Genomic DNA, 17,830 nt, shown 5'->3' with positions numbered 1-17,830 from the left:
AGCTGAAGGGGCTGTTTCCATGTTGTATCTTTCGCTTCAATTGAAATTCAATACCAACCACATACCTTTGAGATGTGGGAGTCAATCGGAGCACCAAGGGAAAACTCGCACTGTCGTAGGGCAAAGGGGTAAAGGCCCTGCAGACAGCACCTGAAGTCACCTGCACGACAATTCTGTCACGATGCAGGGATGTTTGTGCCGGAAATTGGAGGAACAGCACCTCATATTTCGCCTGGGCAGCTTGCAGCCCAGTGGTATGAACATTGACTTCTCCAACTTTAGATAGTTCCTCTGTCCCTCTCTTCCCCTCCCCCTTCCCAGATCTCCCACTGTCTTCCTGTCTCCACCTATATCCTTCCTTTGTCCCGCCCCCCTGACATCAGTCTGAAGAAGGGTATCGACCCGAAACGTCGCCCATTCGTTCTCTCCTGAGATGCTGCCTGACCTGCTGAGTTACTCCAGCATTTTGTGAACAAATACCCTAAACGATCACATTTGTTCTTCTGAAGCTCCAGCCATTCCAAGCAATTCTGTGCTTCCTCGGTTAGCAATAGGAAAATGTAAACAAACTTGAATGAAAAGCAATAACAAAACATTTCAAATGATTACAATAATAGTGAATGGAGACAATATAAATAAAATCTCGATCATTCTATTGTAGCTTCACCTTTTTCCTCATTTCCTTTTCCCTGCGTTCTCCCATTAATCTATGTCGAGTTTTATCTTGTCCACTGTTCCTACATTCATCTCTGTTTCTTTGATTATGATCTAAGTGTGGAGCTGGATTAGTACTGAAAAAGACAAGGAGACAGAAATAAATTGTCAGATGAAACAACTTCACAGCCACGGCTCAGAATATTAAGGCTCAAAAGTGGCAGTCGGTGCATTCGCTAAAACAGGGAGGAGATTCATTTTTACAGTAAATCAAAGGGATATCCCTTTGCTAGCCATAGGACCACAGAATAAATTGCAGATGGCTAAAATTTGCAACAGGATCTCATTTTACTGCGTATGGGGACAAGCACCTCATGAAGCTATTGGTTGGGAAGCTGTGGAGAGGATTTTTCGGGACAGCATTTTCTGCCCTCATTTGGGAGATAATGAGCTAATCAGCGACAGTCCGTGCGGTCTTGAATGTGGCAAGTCATGACTCATTAACTTGACCGAGTTTTTTGAGGAGGTGACAAAGGTGATCACAGAGAATAGTGCAGTGGACGTTGTCTATGTGAATTTGATAAAGCCCATCGTGGTCGGCTGATCCAGAAGACTAAGATGCAGGGTGACTTGGTTGTTTAGATTCACAACTGGCTTAGCCATAGAAGACAGAGGGCTTTGGTGAAAGCATGTTATTCTGACTGGAGATCTGTGATCAGTGGACACCCACAAGGATCTGTGCTGAGACCACAGTTGTCTGTGATATATACTTGGACGTAAATGGAGATGGGTTGGTTAGCAGGCTCGCAGACAACTCCAAAGATTTGGCGTTGCAGACAGTGAGGATGGCTGTCAAAGAATGCAGCGATTTATAGATCACCTACAGAAATGAGTGGGGAAATGGCAGATGGAGTTTAATCTGAGCAAGTACCTCGGGAGGTCAAATGTAAGGAGATTGCACATGGTTAATGGCAAGACCCTTAACAGCATTGATGTACAGAGGGATTTTGTGGTCCAAGCCCATAGCTCCCTGAAAGTTATCATCGGCGGTCACTCGAAGCGAGTATGACTGTCCTCTCCATAGGGTCGGACGTCTGTGCGTGACATTTGTTTAACGTGGGGAGACTGGTGCACAGACAGCCACCACGGTCCTTGACAGATCTGGGTCAGGATCCTGTGGCATGGAGTCCAAAGCGAAAGGGGACTCTTTTCCGCTGCAGCCTTCATCCGGCTTCCTAGCCGTTGTGACGCTCCACTAAAGTCAGCCATCATCCTCGGCCTGCTCCACCGTTGAGGTCTTGTTGGATTGTCCTTTGTCAGGGACCTCCCCTTCGACCTCACCGCCATGGGTGACCCTACCAGGAGCGTGGCTCCAGACGGCATCGCTCTCAGGATCTCAGGACCACACAAGCTTCTCCACCATGACAAGGTGACAATCCACGGAGAAGTCCCTGAAAATAGCAACACAAATACATAGAGTGGTAAAGGAGGAATATGGTTATTTGCCTTCATTGATCATGAGTGTAAGAGTCAGGAATTCATGTTGCAGTTTCATAGAGCCTAGGTTAGGCCACACTTGGAGTACTATTCTGGTCACTTAATTACAGGAAGGATATGGAGACTTTGGAGAGGGTGCAGAAGAGATTTAGGAGAAGGCTGCCCAGATCTGAAGGTATGAACTATAAGGGGAGGTTTGACAACCTTGGATTGTTACCCCTGGAGCTGAAGAAGACCCAATAGAGGTTTATAAACCTCTGAGGCATTAATAGGTAGTTGGTAGTTTGCAGGCTGGAAATATGTGGGCTTAGCTTTAAAGTGAAAGGGGCAAAGCTCAAAGGAGATGTCCAAAGCACGTTCTTTACCAAGAGTGTGTTGAGTGCCTGAAATATCTTGGTGTCTAGGCTTGTTTAAGAGCCTTTTGGATAAGCGGATGGATTTGCAGGGTTATGTGCAGCGAGAGGAGATTAGTTTAACCTGGCATCAAGTTCGGAGCAGGCCTGTTCCTGTGCTGTACTATTCTATGTTCTATGTCTTTAAAAAAAACACAAGCAGCTACTCTGTAAAGAGCAGAGTAAAACTTTCCAAACATACAGATATTAGGCAGAATGTCAACAGTCAGTTCTTGAAGTTGATGTGTTGGATGCTGGCGAAATGGGCAGGAGTAAAGACCTGACAAGGGCCAAATTGCTATGGCCAGACGACTGGGTCAGAGCATCTCTGAAACGGCAAGGCTTGTGGAGTGACAATAGACAATAGACAATAGGTGCAGGAGTAGGCCATTCGGCCCTTTGAGCCAGCACCACCATTCAATATGATCATGGCTGATCATTATCAATCAGTACCCCGTTCCTGCCTTCTCCCCATACCCACTGACTCCGCTATCCTTAAGAGCTCTATCTAGCTCTCTCTTGAATACATTCAGAGAATTGGCCTCCACTGCCTTCTGAGGCAGAAAATTTCACAGATTTACAACTCTCTGACTGAATTTTTTTTTCCTCATCTCCATTCTAAATGGCCTACCCCTTATTCTTAAACTGTGGGCCCTTGTTCTGGACTCCCCCAACATTGGGAACATGTTTCCTGCCTCTAATGTGTCCAACCCCTTAGTAATCTTATATGTTTCGATAAGATCCCCTCTCATCCTCCCGGTCAGCCGTGGTGAGTACCTACCGACAGTGGTCCGAGGAGGGACAAACCACAAACCGGCGACAGGGTGTTGGGCACCCAAGGCTCATCGATGCGCGAGGGCAACGAGGGCTATCCCGTCTGGTCCGAACCGACAGAAGGTCTACTGTGGCACAAGTCACAGAAAAGTTTAATGGTGGTCACGGGAGGAATGTGTCACAATACACAGTGCATCGCACCCTGCTGCGTATGGGGCTGTGTAGCCACAGAGTGCCCACGATGACAGAATGTTTTGGCTCATCAGTGTATATAAAGATGGATAATAGCTTGGCAGATGCAAACTGACCCTCACCAAGGATTCCTCTCCGCAGGTATGCTTGTCATTCCAGTTTCCCTCTCTGCTCATGAGTGGAACTGAATTGAAAACTCAGCAGGGGTTTTACCTGGATGTTATGGCCAGCTGAGTGTGTTTGTTTTTCTAGGGGTGATGTCCTTGGTTCAGTTAATAGTTTATGGAGCAGTGTTGGATCTGCAATTGCTTGCCGCAGCTTCAGTTTAACAGCAGCTCTGTGGGAAAGGGAATTCTCACAGCTGCCTAAAGACATTCAGTTTTTAAGTTCAAGCTGAGCCATTTTAATATTCAATAAGTGATCTTTGCCATTCTGCTGTCTGTCAACCCGTAGAGGGCACATCAGTACCACGTAGATTGGAAGCAAGACGGCTGGAAAATTGCATTACATTGAGTCATATTTTGTGTTACTCAGTTCAATTTCTTGGAGAGTTAAAATGTCATGGAATATCCAAGACAGCACAGTTGGCATAGCTGTTACCACACAGCGCCAGACACCGGGATTCAATCTTGGCTTCAGATGCTGTCTGTGTGAAGTTTGCATGTTACATAGAAACATAGAAAATAGGTGCAGGAGGAGGCCATTCGGCCCTTCGAGCCAGCACCGCCATTCATTGTGATCATGGCTGATCATCCACAATCAATAACCCGTGCCTGCCTTCTCCCCACATCCCTTGATTCCACTAGCCCCAAGAGCTCTATCTAACTCTCTCTTAAATTCATCCAGTGATTTGGCCTCCACTGCCTTCTGCGGCAGAGAATTCCACAAATTCACAACTCTCTGGGTGAAAACGTTCCCTCTCACCTCAGTTTTAAATGGCCTCCCCTTTATTCGAAGACTGTGGCCCCTGGTTCTGGACTCCCCCAACATTGGGAACATTTTTCCTGCATCTAGCGTGTCCAGTCCTTTTATAATTTTATATGTCTCTCATAAGATCCGCTCACATCCTTCTAAACTCCAGTGAATACAAGCCTAGTCTTTTCAATCTTTCCTCATATGACAGTCCCGCCATCCCATGGATCAATCTCGTGAACCTACGCTGCACTGCCTCAATTACAAGGATATCCTTCCTCAAATTAGGAGACCAAAACTGTACACAATACTCCAGATGTGGTCTCACCAGGGCTCTATACAACTGCAGAAGAACCTCTTTACTCCTATACTGAAATCCTCTTGTTATGAAGGCCTGTGACCATGTGGGTTTCCTTTGGGTGCTCCTGTTTTCTCCCACATCCCATAGACATGTGGGATTGTAGGTTAATCGGCCTCTGTAAAGACTGCCACTGGTGTGTAGGGAGTGGATGAGGTGGTGTGGTAACATAGAACGAGTGTGAACAGGTCATCAATGGTCGACGGTGGGCTGAAGGGACTGTTTCCATGCTGTATCTCAAAACTAAACTAATCAGATGGTTTACAGTTTACTGTAAATACACAGGGGACACTGGGCATGTGCAATGATAGCCAGTGATGTGCAGCATGCCACTGAATGCCTCCCAAACAGTTTGCTTTTTGTGCGTCTGCCATCTGCAGGCCACCAACTTTTATTGCTGCTGCCAGGCATGCTTCATCATTACTTAAGGAGATTCCATCTCCTTTTGGAGAACCTGGCTCGTGCACTTGGCCAAGTAGCCCAGTAGCACGGCGGTAGAGTTGCTGTCTTAGACCAGTGCCGGAGACCCGGGTTAAATCCCAACTAAGGGCGTTCTCTGCACGGAGTTTGTACGTTCTCCCCGTGACCGCGTGGGTTTTCTCCGAGATCTTCGGTTTCCTCCCACACTCCAAAGACGTACAGGTTTGTAGGTGAGTTGGCTTGGCATAAATGTAAAGTGTGTAGGATGGTGTTAATGTGAGGGGATCGGTGGTCAGTGCGGGCTCGGTGGGCCGATGGCCCTGTTTCCACCCAGTCTCTCTAAACTAAGCAAAAAGCTAAACTAAACCCACTCACCTGAACCCATCAACCTGCCAACACCGCTCGACATCCCTCTCCCACAATGCATTTGTTGAACCGAGCCACGCATGTTTCACCTAATTACTGCTCCCCCCCCCGCCCAACTCCCCACCCCTATCGCCTGTCATCCTGACCCCCTCTCCTCACTAGTTGGTGCCTGTTGCTCCGCACGCGTGCTACCCTACCCTACCCCACACCACACAGTCTAGGTCCACTTGTGTTCTCCTTTTACAAGTCTGATTCAATAGGTCACATGCTATTTGAGTCACAGTTTAGTTTACTGCATACAGCATGGAAACAAGCCCTTTGGAGCACCAAGTAAACGCCAAGCATTGGTCACCCGTTCACATTGCCGCACTGGTGAGTAAGGCAAGGCAGCGCCTTTACCACCTCAGACAGCTGAGGAAATTCAGAGTCTCTCTGAGGATCCTTCAGTGCTTCTACTCTGGGGCTGTGGAAAGCATCTTGTCCGGCAACATCTCAATCTGGTTTGGGAACAGCTCTGCCCAGGACAGGAAGGCTCTGCGGAGAGTAGTGTGTTCAGCTGAACGCACTATGGGAACTACACTCGCCCCCCTGCAGGACCTATACATCAGGAGGTGCAGATCCAGAGCCAGCAACATTATGGGGGACCCCTACTACCCCAGCAACGGACTGTTCCAGCTGCTACGGTCAGGCAAACGCCTCCGCTGTCACGCTGTGAAAACAGAGAGGATGAGACGGAGTTTCTTCCCACAGGCCATCAGGACTGTTAACTCTCATATCACCAGGGACTAATTTAATTTACTGTATTAATTTATTTTTTGTGTTAAAAAAAAAAATTCTATTCTGTTTTGTAGTTTAGCACAATCCGCAGGCATTGCCTCTTTCATTTCACTGCACATCTTGTATATGCATGTGACAAATATAGTTGACTTGACTTGACTAGTTCGATGTTATGCCACTCTCCCTCCACATTAAGGGCAATTCACAGGGGCCAATTAAGCTACAAACCCACACGTCTTTGGGATGTGGGAAGCAGCTGGAGGAAACCCACGCATTCACAGGGAGAAATGTGCAAAATACTGCACCTGAGTTCAGGGTCGATCCCAGGTCTCTGGCGCTGTGAGGCAGCAGCTCTACCAGCTGTGCTTACTGTGCAAACATTAAATTACTCAGCATTACACTGCAAATCATACTTTTCATTGGCCCCCCCAAGAAACTAGTTGGAGATGTTGAGCAGTCTCTAGACAGCTGTCAAAATGCACAAAAAAAGTTTGGAGATGCGAAAAACATAAAATGCTGTAAGTACTCAACAGCATCTAAACGGAAGGTGCCCAAGCTATGGAGGTCATCTGGCACAAAGGCCGGCTTCTGACGTTCACAGAAGCTGTATTCTGTGGTCAGACCACCCAAACGCCAAGGGTTCTCCCCGACCTGATGAGTGTTCCCAGCAATTTGTTCCTTCATGTGTGTGATAGTCAGTGTGATACTGCCCTCTGGTGCTGATAATGCAAAATAGCGAGCTGTAACATATTTATGAGGAGAATGGGAATAAATGCATGCAGAAGGATGTTGTTTTACAGGGGAATCAGGAACAAAGAGAGATGTACCTGCAATAAACCTTACATGTGGCAGGACAGGTTAACAGAGCAGTTAATAAGCCAAGTGGTGTATTTAGCTTCCTCAATAGATTTATGACAGACTAGATTAGTTTTGTTTATTGTCATGTGTACTGAGTTACAGTAAAAAGCTTTGTTGTTGTGTGCTAGTCAGTCAGCGGCAAGACTATAAATGATTGCAATCAAGTCATCCACAGTGCACAGATACAAGATAAAGGAAATAATGTTTACTGCAAGATACAGTCCAGTAAAGTGCGACAAGAGGAGATAGCTTTAAGGCGAAAGAAGCAAATTTTAAGATGCGTGGGGCTGTTTCTTTTGTGAGGAGTGGAATCTGGAGAGAGTTGATGGGAGAGTGGTGAGAATGAAATGGAATTAATGTTGGATTAATGTAAACAGTGGTTGATGGTTGTCATGGACTCAGTTGGCCTCAGGGACCGCTTCGTAGCTGTATGACTCACGACCAATCCCGCAAATTGTGACTACAGCATTTAGCGACACAAAGATTCAGGTTTAGAGATACAGCATGGAAACAGGCTCTTCAAGCCCACCGGAACCTCACCAACCAACGATCGCCTGTTACACTAGTTCTATTTTATTATCCCACTTTCTCATCCCCTCTCCTACACATCAGGGGCAATTGTACAAAGGCCAACTAACTTACAAATCTACATGTCTTTGGGATGTGGGAGATGGCAGGAACGGGGTACTGATTGAGAATGATCAGCCATGATCACATTGAATGGCGGTGCTGGCTCGAAGGGCCGGATGGCCTCCTCCTGCATCTATTGTCATGTGGGAGAAAACGGGAGTACCCAAAGGAAAACCACATGGTCACACGCGGGGAAAGTGCCAACTCCACACAGACAGCACCCGAGGCAGGAGAATGGGGTTAAGAGGGAGAGATAGATCAGCCAGGGTTGAATGGCGGAGTAGACTTGATGGGCCGAATGGTCTAAGTCTGCTCCTCTCAATTATGAATATGAGATTAGAATCAAACCAAGGTCTTTGTTGCTGTGAGGCAGCAGCTCCACTAGTTGCACAAGGTTTCCAGATCCTTAATTTCCAGATTAGGGAACTTTGCACTGTGTGACGATCCCACCTCTATCATTTGACATCCCCATGTCTAGTGTGGCTCTGGACCTCTATCATTTGACATCCCCATGCCCAGTGTGGCCTTGGACTTCTATCATTTGACATCCCCATGCCCAGTGTGGCCTTGGACTTCTATCATTTGACATCCCCATGCCCAGTGTGGCCTTGGACTTCTATCATTTGACATCCCCATGCCCAGTGTGGCTCTGGACTTCTATCATTTGACATCCCCATGCCCAGTGTGGCTCTGGACTTCTATCATTTGACATCCCCATGCCCAGTGTGGCCTTGGACTTCTATCATTTGACATCCCCATGCCCAGTGTGGCTCTGGACTTCTATCATTTGACATCCCCATGCCCAGTGTGGCTCTGGACTTCTATCATTTGACATCCCCATGTCCAGTGTGGCTCTGGACCTCTATCATTTGACATCCCCATGTCTTTTTTTAATTTTTTATTTATATTTTTATTAAGAAATATGACACATGAAAATGAAAAACAAGGTCAGTTCAATGATGAGAATCACAGTCAAAGGATAGAGACAGAAATGGCAATACTACAATCAAAGTACTGTGTATCTCAATAGATTGAAATGAAAACTAGTCATACTTTCTGTGTTTCAAAGATATAATAAAACAAAACAAAACAAAGCAAAACAAAAGACCAAAAACCCCAAAAAAACAAAAGACAAAAAAAAGGGGGGAGAAGGGGAAGGGGGAAGGGAGGGGAGGGGAGTCCATTAGTCAGGAGACAGAGATTGCAGAGTGGAAAAACGGTAAAAAAAGATTGCCACTTATTATAAAATTTATCAGAATTGCCACTCAGTGAATATCTAATCTTCTCTAACTTTAGAAAGGACATGATATCACTGAGCCACTGAGAGCTATTGTCTAGTGTGGCTCTGGACTTCTATCATTTGACATCCCCATGACCCCATCGTCTTCGTGTCCCTGCATTTTAACTTAGTCCATTGCTTGAGTTTTGTTGTGCTGCTGGGACTTTTGTCTAAAAGCCGACCAATTGTGTTTTGAATGGCAACTAAACATGTAATTGGAACCCCGATCTACAAATTGCTAAAAGCCTAGGGATCGTGCATGCATGTCATGGCAAGGATTTGATTTGATTTTAACAAAGAGGAAAATCAAAATCATAATCATAATCTAACGGGAAATCTTGATTCGGCTAAATGGGAATAAAATTGTGATGTTCAGAGTGCAATAAATTTATGATCACTAGATGGCATTGCTCACCCTTAAATCAGAATCTCAGAAATGCCCTGCGGTTTTTTTTACCAGTTTGAGATAACTTTCCTCAGACTGCACACTAAATTTGTCATTTTTTATGGTTGAGAGATAAGAGAACATTGGGTTTTATTAGTTTGTCCATGTTAAAGTGACATGGACAAGAGGGGCCAGGGTTAAGGAAGGAACTGCAGATGCTGGTTTAAACCAAAGGTAGAGGCAAAAAGCTCGAGTAACTCAGCGGGTCAGACAGCATCTCTGGCGAAAAGAAATAGGTGACATTTCGGGTCGAGCCCCTGCTTCAGGCTGGTCTATGTTCTATGACCTATGTACTATTCTATATTCTATGACCATGGTGGGAAGCATAATGGTTAAGATACAGGATTGGGATTCAGGACAATTAATCCAGTGGATTTGAGTTCACCTGCTCCCTTCTAGTAGAGATAATAGTTCTCAGTTTGGGTGAAACCCAGCCTTATCCAATGGTGGGGAGAAATGGATATTTCAATCCAGAAATATATGAGGCATTTTACCTGGAGAGGGTTAACATGGTAATTGAATACATGGTAACAAGGAATGCACTTGGATAGGAAAGGAAGCTTGGAACCACAGGTCCAAAACCTTGCAAAACAAGGTGATTAAGTAGGCAGACAGGATTTTTCCCATATTAATAAGGGTTTAAATTGTAAGAGCAAGGATTTGCTGCTATATCACACAAAACACCAGTTGAGTCATGGCGATTGTACAGTCCACGCTATTATTCAGGAAAGGTGATTAGGCATGAAGTGATAGTTTTCTCAGCATTAAGATGTTGCCAGGACTTGAGGACCTGAGCTATAGGGTGAGTTTGGGCAGGCTAGAACTTTGCTCCTTTGAGCGCAGGAGGCAAAGGGCATAAGATCATGAGGGGTAGATAGGATTAATGCACAAGAGTCTTTTACCCCTAGTAGGAGAATCAAGAACCAGAGGCCATTGCAATAGACAATAAACAATAGACAATAGGTGCAGGAGGAGGCCATTCGGCCCTTCGAGCCAGCACCGCCATTCAATGTGATCATGGCTGATCATTCTCAATCAGTACCCCGTTCCTGCCTTCTCCCCATACCCCCTGACTCCGCTATCCTTAAGAGTCTATCTAGCTCTCTCTTGAATGCATTCAGAGAATTGGCCTCCACTGCCTTCTGAGGCAGAGAATTCCACAGATTCACAATTCTCAGACTGAAAACGATTTTCCTCATCTCAGTTCCAAATGGCCTACCCCTTATTCTTAAATTGTGGCCCCTTGTTCTGGACTCACCCAACATTGGGAACATGTTTCCTGCCTCTAACGTGTCCAACCCCTTAATAATCTTATACGTTTCGATAAGATCCCCTCTCATCCTAAATTTCAGTGTATACAAGCCTAGTCGCTCCAGTCTTTCAACATACGACAGTCCCGCCATTCCGGGAATTAACCTAGTAAACCTACGCTGCACACCCTCATTGCTTTAATGTGAGAAGGAAAAGATTTAGTTAAGAATCTGAGGGGCAACTTTTTTCACCCAGAGGGTGGTGGGCATTGAGAATGAGCTGCCAGAGGAGGTAGTTGTGACAAGTACTATAGCAAGATTTAAAAGTCATTTAGACAGGTACATGGATAGTTAAGGTTTAGAGGCATAAGGGTTAAACATGGGCACGTGAGACTAGGTTGGCTGGGACATCTTGGTTGACAAGGGCAAGTTGGGCTTAAGGGCCTGTTTCCATGCTTTATGGCTCCATGACTGTATGACTGGAATTTAGAAGGATGAGAGGGGATCTTATCGAAACGTATAAGATTATTAAGGGGTTGGACACGTTAGAGGCAGGAAACATGTTCCCAATGTTGGGGGAGTCCAGAACCAGGGGCCACAGTTTAAGAATAAGGGGTAGGCCATTTAGAACTGAGATGAGGAAAAACTTTTTCAGTCAGAGAGTTGTGAATCTGTGGAATTCTCTGCCTCAGAAGGCAGTGGAGGCCAATTCTCTGAATGCATTCAAGAGAGAGCTAGATAGAGCTCTTAAGGGTAGCGGAGTCAGGGGGTATGGGGAGAAGGCAGGAACGGGGTACTGATTGAGAATGATCAGCCATGATCACATTGAATGGCGGTGCTGGCTCGAAGGGCCGAATGGCCTACTCCTGCACCTATTGTCTATTGTCTATTGACTAAGAGATGCGAATTGGTAACTTTGATTGATTGAAAGATCCAGCATGGAAATATGCCCTACGGCCCACCATTGTACACCTGTTCCATGTAATCCTATTTTCGCATCCATTTACTGCACACTAGGGGAGATTTATAGATGTCAATTAACCTACAAAACTGGCACATTTAGGATGTGGGAGGAAACCAGAGCACCCGAGGGAATCTCACACAATCACAGGGAGAACTTCGAATCCCACATGGACAAAAGCCGAGGTCAGTATCGAACCCAGGTCTTTGGCGACGTGAGGCAGCAGCTCTACCAGCTGCACCTCTGTGCTGGTCTGAAGAAGAAAGCTTAGATAGATGGGGTTTATTTTCTAGGTGAGCATGGAGGGTTGAGGGGAAAATTAATTGAGATGTCATAAGATATAAAGAGTGTGGAGAAAGTGAAGAGGATGGGCTATTTCCCTATTACACCAAGCTTGCTGATGTGCAAAGCTAGGTGGCAATGTGGGTGGTGAGGGAGATCCAGAGATGCTGCAGGTTATCTGTACAGTCTTCAGTAAATGGACAAAGATGGAAGATAGATTACGATAGAGGAACTGGGTGTCCTTGTGCATGAGTCACAAATACTTACAACAAGCAATTAGGGAGGAAAATAATGTTGTCGGCTTCATTAAAAAAAGTAGTGATTACTTTTGTAATGTAGAGCAGCATGGTGGTGCAGTGGTAGAGTTATTGCCTTACAGCACTTGCAGCTCCGTAGACCCGGGTTCGATCCCGACTACGGGGGCTGTCTGTACGGAGTTTGTATGTTCTCCCTGTGACCTGCGTGGGTTTTCTCTGAGATCTTCGGTTTCCTCCCACACTCCAAAGATGTACAGGTATGTAGGTTAATGTATGGCTTGGTGTACATGTAAATTGTCCCTAGTGTGTGTAGGATAGTGTTGCGGTGTGTGGATCGCAGGTCGGTGTGGACTCGGTGGGCTGAAGGGCCTGTTTGTGCGCTGTATCGCTAAACTAAAGGGAGGAAAATAATTTTGTTGGCTTTTTAAAAAAAAGTAGTAATGACTTTAACTAATTATATAGCGCCCTAGATTAACCAGTTCCATGTATTTTTTATATGTAGCATGCAGCAAGAGTCATCAGATTTATTCGTGAGATGATGGCTTTTTGTAAAAGTAGATTAGGCTAACACTCTCCTGAGTTCAGACGAGTCAGATGTCATCTCATTGCAACATAGTAAATTCTTCAGCAGCTTGAAGATTAGATGCAAAATTAATGATTCCCCTGGATTGTGTAGAACATGGAGTCATAGTCTCAAACTAAACAATTGCTCATTCAGGACAGAGATGAGATTTTTTTGCATAGTAAATCTTAGGAGTTGTCTGCCCAAGACTCAGAATATCCGAGACAGAAATTGATAGACGTTTAGATGCCAAGAGAATGAAAGCATTTGTGGTTAGTCTCCAGGAAAGTAATGCTGAGATATTAGGTCAGGCATAATCTTTCTAAAGGCAGCGCAGTGATACAGCTGGTAGAGCTGTTGCCTTAAAGCACCAGAGACCAAGGTTCGATCCTGACCTCGGGTGCTGTCTTTGTGGTGTTTGCATGCTCTCCCTGTAACCGCGTGGGTTTCCTCTGGGTGCTCCGGTTACCTCCCACATCCCAAAGACATTTGGGTTTGTAGGTTAATTGGCTCCTGTAACATTGCCCTTAATGTTTAGAGAATGGAAGAGGAAGCATGGTAGCATAGAATTAGTGTGAACCAGTGATCGATGGTCGATGTGAACGGTGGGCTGAAGGGCCTGTGTCTTTAGACTTTAGATATACAGCGCCGAAACAGACCCTTTGGCCCACCGAGTCCATGCCAACCAGCAATCCCTGCACACTAACACTATCCTACACACACTAGGGACAATTTACATTTACACCAAGCCAATTTGCCGACAAACCTGTACGTCTTTGGAGTGTGGGAAGAAACTGGCGCTCCCGGAGAAAACCTTTGCAGGTCACGGGGAGAAGGTACAAACGGCGGACACACAGCGCCCGTAGTCAGGACCGAACCCGTGTCTCTGGCGCTGTAAGGCAGCAACTCTACCACTGCACCACTTTGCCCCCCCCCCCCCCACTCACAAGTTCCTTGCTGTATCTCTACGAAAAACAGTGGAGTGGGTACCTGGAGCTGAATGGCCTGCTCCTATTGCTTATTTTGACATCAAGGGGAAATAGATATCGCGCACGTTTAATGGAAAGGAAAGACCTTTTTCTTCCTCTTGAGCATTGTTGGCAAATTTAGCTCACTGCCTTACAGGGCAGTGGGGGCGGAAATTCCCACTATATTTAAAAAGAAAAAGCATTCGAGATACCACAAGGCTCCAAAATCCAGAGCACTGGGATAATGATCCATCAACAACACAGATATGGGACCGGGATGAGCCACCTGTGCTGTAAATGTCTGATTGTGCAGTATTAGAGCACCTGAAGTCTCAGCGTCTGAAGTCCTCCACAAAATAGTTTCCTTCCGCTCCCTCCATGCATTTCCATTGTCCCAGCTTCAAGCTGCAAGCCAGACCCAACCCGAAACGTCACCCATTCCTTCTCAATAGACAATAGACAATAGGTGCAGGAGGAGGCCATTCGGCCCTTCGAGCCTGTACGCACCGCCATTCAATATGATCATGGCTGATCATTCTCAATCAGTACCCCGTTCCTGCCTTCTCCCCATACCCCCTGACTCTGCTATCCTTAAGAGCTCTATCTAGCTCTCTCTTGAATGCATTCAGAGAATTGGCCTCCACTGCCTTCTGAGGCAGAGAATTCCACAGATTCACAACTCTCTGACTGAAAAGGTTTTTCCTCATCTCAGTTCTAAATGGCCTACCCCTTATTCTTAAACTGTGGCCCCTTGTTCTGGACTCCCCCAACATTGGGAACATGTTTCCTGCCTCCAACGTGTCTAACCCCTTAATAATCTTATACGTTTCGATAAGATCTCCTCTCATCCTTCTAAATTCCAGTGTGTACAAGCCTAGTCGCTCTAGTCTTTCAACACACGACAGTCCCCGCCATTCCAGGAATTAACCTAGTAAACCTACGCTGCACGCCCTCTCTCCAGGGAAGCTGCCTTCCCCGCTGAGTTACTCCAGCATTGTGCGTCTGTCCTGGATCATCAGGTTGGAGGAGCAGTCCTTTATCGCTGTGGACCAGTAGCCCCGTGACTGTAAACACCAGCCCTTCAATAATGCACCAGGTGCTGATTCACCTCGGGCTAAAAACCAAAGTGACAGACAAAACCGCATCATTCACAGCCACGGCAGCGATGTGTAAGTCACCCTGCAGATCCACAACAAAACCCTGCTGCCGCCCCAATATGGCAAAGCTTTTCCCATGAGGACCCCACATGGCCTGTCTCTCGCAACCCCCTCCCAATCCCTCGTCTCCATCTGCTTCCCTCGGAAGAATCGCAACACGAGTGAGAAACTTGGCAGACGTGACATATGGGGAGGATGAGGGAATGTCTGTGAAAAGCAAATGAAAACAAATCGACAGATAGACTGGATTTGGAAGAAACACGAAGAGGTGGTTACAAAGAGACAAACATTATTTTACCTTTACCGGCATAGGAAATCTTTTAAGATTACTTTGCAGGGGAGAAAAGAAGATTTTCTCATTTGTTCATTTTGTAATTATTTTTCTTCATGGCTGTGTCTGTAACTGCTCCTTCCCCCTCTAGCTGGGAGAGCAGAGCCAGCCGGTCTCAGCAGGACGGATAATCACACGTCTTCTCGGTGATGTCTAACTGCTCCAAAGTGGCGTGTGTTGAAACTGTCAACCAAAGTCCCCGAAGATACAATCTAAAAGCAGAAGGCTTCTCTGCACTTCAACATGACTGACACTAATACAGCACTGACACATTGGCTGTTTGTAAAAATAAATACATTTCAATAAGGGTAAATGCAATGGAAGAAGTTTAGTTTCGAGAAATAGCATGGAAACAGGCCCTTCGGCCGACCGAGTCCACGCCGACCATCGATCATCGATCACACTAATTAGTTTGAACTGGTTTGGTTTAGAGATATGGCATGGAAACAGGCCCTTGGTGATCACCTGTTCACAGTAGTTCAGTTATCTCATTTTCTCACTCGATACACATTCGGGGCAATTTACAGAAGCCAATTAACCTACAAACCCGCGCGTCCTTTGGGATGTGTGGGAGGAGACCCATGTAGTCATAAGGAGAACATGCAAGCTCCTCACAGACAGTACCCGAAGTCAGGATCGAACCCGGGTCTCTGGCGCTGTGAGGCGGCAGCTCTACCAGCTATGACACTATGCTGCCCCGCGTTAGGTGCAAGGGAGTTATCATGTTGAGCAAGGCATCTTATGCTTGACATACTAATATCAAAATGTTGGCACGCTCTATATTTTTGTCAGCACGTGTGGGGAAATATTTCATACCACAGGTTGTCAAGAAAAAAAATAATCGTTGATCTCACCTCATCGCAGTACATCAAAACTAAATGTGAAAAGAAAATCATAATGGGCAGTGAGAACTGGGTTTGAGCCACCAACTCCAAATATTGAGATACCAATCTTGACAACAAAGTTGAGTCCTTGGGCAAAGTGCAAGAGAAGGAAAGGGACTTGGATTTCCCCCATTTTGATGGCCTGTACTCATTCTCCACATCCACTCTATCCAAGTTTAGAAGGATGAGGGGGGGGGACCTCATTGAAACTTACCGACTAGTGAAAAGCTTGGATAGAGTGGATGGATGTGGAGAGGATGTTTCCACTAGTGGGAGAGTCTAGGACTAGATGTCATAGCCTCAGATTTAAAGGACATACGTTTAGGAAGGACAATCTGAAGAAGGGTCTTGACCTGAAATATCACCCATTCCTTCTCTCCAGAGATGCTGCCTGTCCCGCTGAGTTACTCCAGCTTTTTGTGTCATTCTTCGATTTAAACCAGCGTCTGCAATTCCTTCCAACACATTCCATAAGGAAGGAGATGAGGAGGAATTTCTTCAGCCAGAAGGTGGTGAACTTGTGGACTTCTTTGCAACAGAAGGATATGGAGGCCAGGTCATTGGATATTTTTAAGGCAGAGATAGATAGATTCTTGATTAGTACGGGTGTCAGGGGTTATGGGGAGAAGGCAGGAGAAACATAGAAACATAGAAAATAGGTGCAGGAGTAGGCCATTCGGCCTTTCGAGCCTGCACCGCCATTCAATATGATCATGGTTGATCATCCAACTCAGTATCAATGGGGTTAGGAGGGAGAGATAGATCAGCCATGATTGAATGGCAGAGTAGATGATGGCCTAATTCTGCTCCTATCACATATGAGCTGATGATTTTAATTAGACATATATCTCCTCCCGTTATTCGAGGGTCAAGGGCAGGTTGTATGCAAATGGTCTGAGCTCAATAATGCTCAGAATACAAGGACCAGTGGAAGGATTGGATCTTCAGATTGACAGCAGCTGTCACCAGTATTTCATGAAAAGTATTGGTAGAAAGAATAATGTTATCTGTTCATTTAGATTCATTGATCTTGAATAGTTTTGCTTTGACTTATTTGGTTTAATTCTTATCGCTCTCTCTTCCACAACCTCTCCTGTGCAAGAGTGAGATTTGCTGTTATTGGAGACAGTGTATAGCAGTACTAGGAAAAAATGTAAACCATTTCATCATCAACATGTTATAGATTGCTTTCATCATGCAAAGTTTGTCTTGAAATAGCATTGAAAATACTCTCTCGATTAGTTTAGATTAGTTTAGAGATACAGCGTGGAAACAGGCCCTTCGGCCCAACGGGTCCGCACCGACCAGCGATCCCCGCACATTAACACTATCCTACACCCACTAGAGACAATTTTTACATTTACCAAGCCAATTAACTTACATACCTGTACAGCTTTAGAGTGTGGGAGGAAACCGAAGATCTCGGAGAAAACCCACGCAGGTCACGGGGAGAACGTACAAACTCCGTACAGACGGCGCCCGTAGTCAGGATCGAACCCGGGTCTCTGGCGCTGCATTCACTGTAAGGCAGCAACTCTACCGCTGTAAGGTTGTGTTTGCGTGCGGGGATCGCTGGTCGGGGGGGGTGCTCGTTGGGCCGAAGGGCCTGTTTCCGCGCTGTATC

General features: G+C 45.8%; 1 protein-coding gene across 8 annotated transcripts in view; it reads left to right on the top strand.

Annotated features, from left to right (window-relative positions):
* The window catches only part of LOC144597435 (E3 ubiquitin-protein ligase MARCHF1-like), a 393,741-nt gene that overhangs the window by 367,535 nt on the left and 8,376 nt on the right, over positions 1 to 17,830 (top strand). The gene's annotated exons all lie outside the window — the stretch shown is intronic.

The sequence above is a fragment of the Rhinoraja longicauda genome, chromosome 1 (assembly GCF_053455715.1).
Source record: "Rhinoraja longicauda isolate Sanriku21f chromosome 1, sRhiLon1.1, whole genome shotgun sequence".
Taxonomy (NCBI): Eukaryota; Metazoa; Chordata; class Chondrichthyes; order Rajiformes; family Arhynchobatidae; genus Rhinoraja; species Rhinoraja longicauda.
Note: the sequence above shows the minus strand (reverse complement) of the source record. Positions and strands in the feature narration are given on the sequence as shown.